Source organism: Schistocerca serialis, unplaced genomic scaffold (genome assembly GCF_023864345.2).
Source record: "Schistocerca serialis cubense isolate TAMUIC-IGC-003099 unplaced genomic scaffold, iqSchSeri2.2 HiC_scaffold_992, whole genome shotgun sequence".
Lineage (NCBI taxonomy): Eukaryota > Metazoa > Arthropoda > Insecta > Orthoptera > Acrididae > Schistocerca > Schistocerca serialis.
In genome coordinates, this window is record NW_026048620.1 from 127,501 (window position 1) to 130,000 (window position 2,500).

Below are 2,500 nucleotides of genomic sequence, written 5' to 3' on the forward strand. Positions count from 1 at the left end.
CAGGATAGCTGGTGCTCGTACGAGTCTCATCCGGTAAAGCGAATGATTAGAGGCCTTGGGGCCGAAACGACCTCAACCTATTCTCAAACTTTAAATGGGTGAGATCTCCGGCTTGCTTGATATGCTGAAGCCGCGAGCAAACGACTCGGATCGGAGTGCCAAGTGGGCCACTTTTGGTAAGCAGAACTGGCGCTGTGGGATGAACCAAACGCCGAGTTAAGGCGCCCGAATCGACGCTCATGGGAAACCATGAAAGGCGTTGGTTGCTTAAGACAGCAGGACGGTGGCCATGGAAGTCGGAATCCGCTAAGGAGTGTGTAACAACTCACCTGCCGAAGCAACTAGCCCTGAAAATGGATGGCGCTGAAGCGTCGTGCCTATACTCGGCCGTCAGTCTGGCAGTCATGGCCGGTCCTTGCGGCCGGCCGCGAAGCCCTGACGAGTAGGAGGGTCGCGGCGGTGGGCGCAGAAGGGTCTGGGCGTGAGCCTGCCTGGAGCCGCCGTCGGTGCAGATCTTGGTGGTAGTAGCAAATACTCCAGCGAGGCCCTGGAGGGCTGACGCGGAGAAGGGTTTCGTGTGAACAGCCGTTGCACACGAGTCAGTCGATCCTAAGCCCTAGGAGAAATCCGATGTTGATGGGGGCCGTCATAGCATGATGCACTTTGTGCTGGCCCCCGTTGGGCGAAAGGGAATCCGGTTCCTATTCCGGAACCCGGCAGCGGAACCGATACAAGTCGGGCCCCTCTTTTAGAGATGCTCGTCGGGGTAACCCAAAAGGACCCGGAGACGCCGTCGGGAGATCGGGGAAGAGTTTTCTTTTCTGCATGAGCGTTCGAGTTCCCTGGAATCCTCTAGCAGGGAGATAGGGTTTGGAACGCGAAGAGCACCGCAGTTGCGGCGGTGTCCCGATCTTCCCCTCGGACCTTGAAAATCCGGGAGAGGGCCACGTGGAGGTGTCGCGCCGGTTCGTACCCATATCCGCAGCAGGTCTCCAAGGTGAAGAGCCTCTAGTCGATAGAATAATGTAGGTAAGGGAAGTCGGCAAATTGGATCCGTAACTTCGGGATAAGGATTGGCTCTGAGGATCGGGGCGTGTCGGGCTTGGTCGGGAAGTGGGTCAGCGCTAACGTGCCGGGCCTGGGCGAGGTGAGTGCCGTAGGGGTGCCGGTAAGTGCGGGCGTTTAGCGCGGGCGTGGTCTGCTCTCGCCGTTGGTTGGCCTCGTGCTGGCCGGCGGTGCAGGATGCGCGCGCCTGCGCGGCGTTCGCGCCCCGGTGCTTCAACCTGCGTGCAGGATCCGAGCTCGGTCCCGTGCCTTGGCCTCCCACGGATCTTCCTTGCTGCGAGGCCGCGTCCGCCTTAGCGTGCTCCTCCGGGGGCGCGCGGGTGCGCGGATTCTCTTCGGCCGCCATTCAACGATCAACTCAGAACTGGCACGGACTGGGGGAATCCGACTGTCTAATTAAAACAAAGCATTGCGATGGCCCTAGCGGGTGTTGACGCAATGTGATTTCTGCCCAGTGCTCTGAATGTCAACGTGAAGAAATTCAAGCAAGCGCGGGTAAACGGCGGGAGTAACTATGACTCTCTTAAGGTGGCCAAGTGGCGGCGGTGTGGCTGCATCCGGACTTGGCTTCTCGAAGTGCGGTCTTGATGTAGTCGTGCTGCTGCTGCGAGGTGCCTTCCTTGGGTTATAGTTACAGGGAGAGTGATGCGCAATACATGGGCCTAGCCCTCTTAGCCTCTCCTCTCCTGCGGTCTTCTCCCCTTCTCGTGGGCCCGCTGATTTCGCAGAGTGGAAGACCGCACCAGGGGCTTGGGGGGGTTACCAGCCCCCCCTCGCACTATCCCTTTTTTTAGTTGGGGGCAGTAAGCAGAGAATAAGTGGTGGCCCTTCCGCTGAAGGTGCCACCCCAACTCCCCCAGCACCTAGCCGGCCAACCGGCCGTGCCGATAATCTTGTAACTTTTGCAGCTATGTATACCTGTAGTGAGTGCCACCGCAGCTTTACAACCAAGAACGGTCTCGGGGTCCATCGCCGCCGCCAACATCTTGCGGCCGCCAACGCGGAGATCGTCACGGAGAGGCATCGCGCGAGGTGGACGGAGGAAGAAATCCTGTCGCTCGCCAAGGCAGAGGCCGAACTGTTCCTCGAGAGGGACGCCCGGTTCTTCTTTGTAAATCAAGAGCTCATCAGGATGTTCCCCGACCGAACGCTTGAGGCAATCAAGTGCCGACGGCGGCAAGCTGCCCACAAGCAGCTTGTCCGCCTATTCATGGAGGCGCTTGAGATCGGTCGGGGGGAAGAGCCGGCGTCCCGCCGGGGAGCGGCGAGCCCGCTGCCTGACGCGGGCGAGGCCGCTGCGCCGCCCGTCGACGCAGCCGAGGACTTCGCGGCCGACACCACCGGGCCGCCGCCGGAAGGGCCGACTGACGCCGCCATCTGGGAGCATCTGGCGGGGCTACCCGCTTCCGCCCAGCGTTTCTCTGCCCTGGATCGT

At 60.8% G+C, this 2,500-nt stretch overlaps 1 pseudogene; it reads left to right on the forward strand.

The window, feature by feature from the left end:
* LOC126454635 (large subunit ribosomal RNA) overlaps positions 1-2,500 on the forward strand; it is a 7,959-nt pseudogene that overhangs the window by 1,291 nt on the left and 4,168 nt on the right.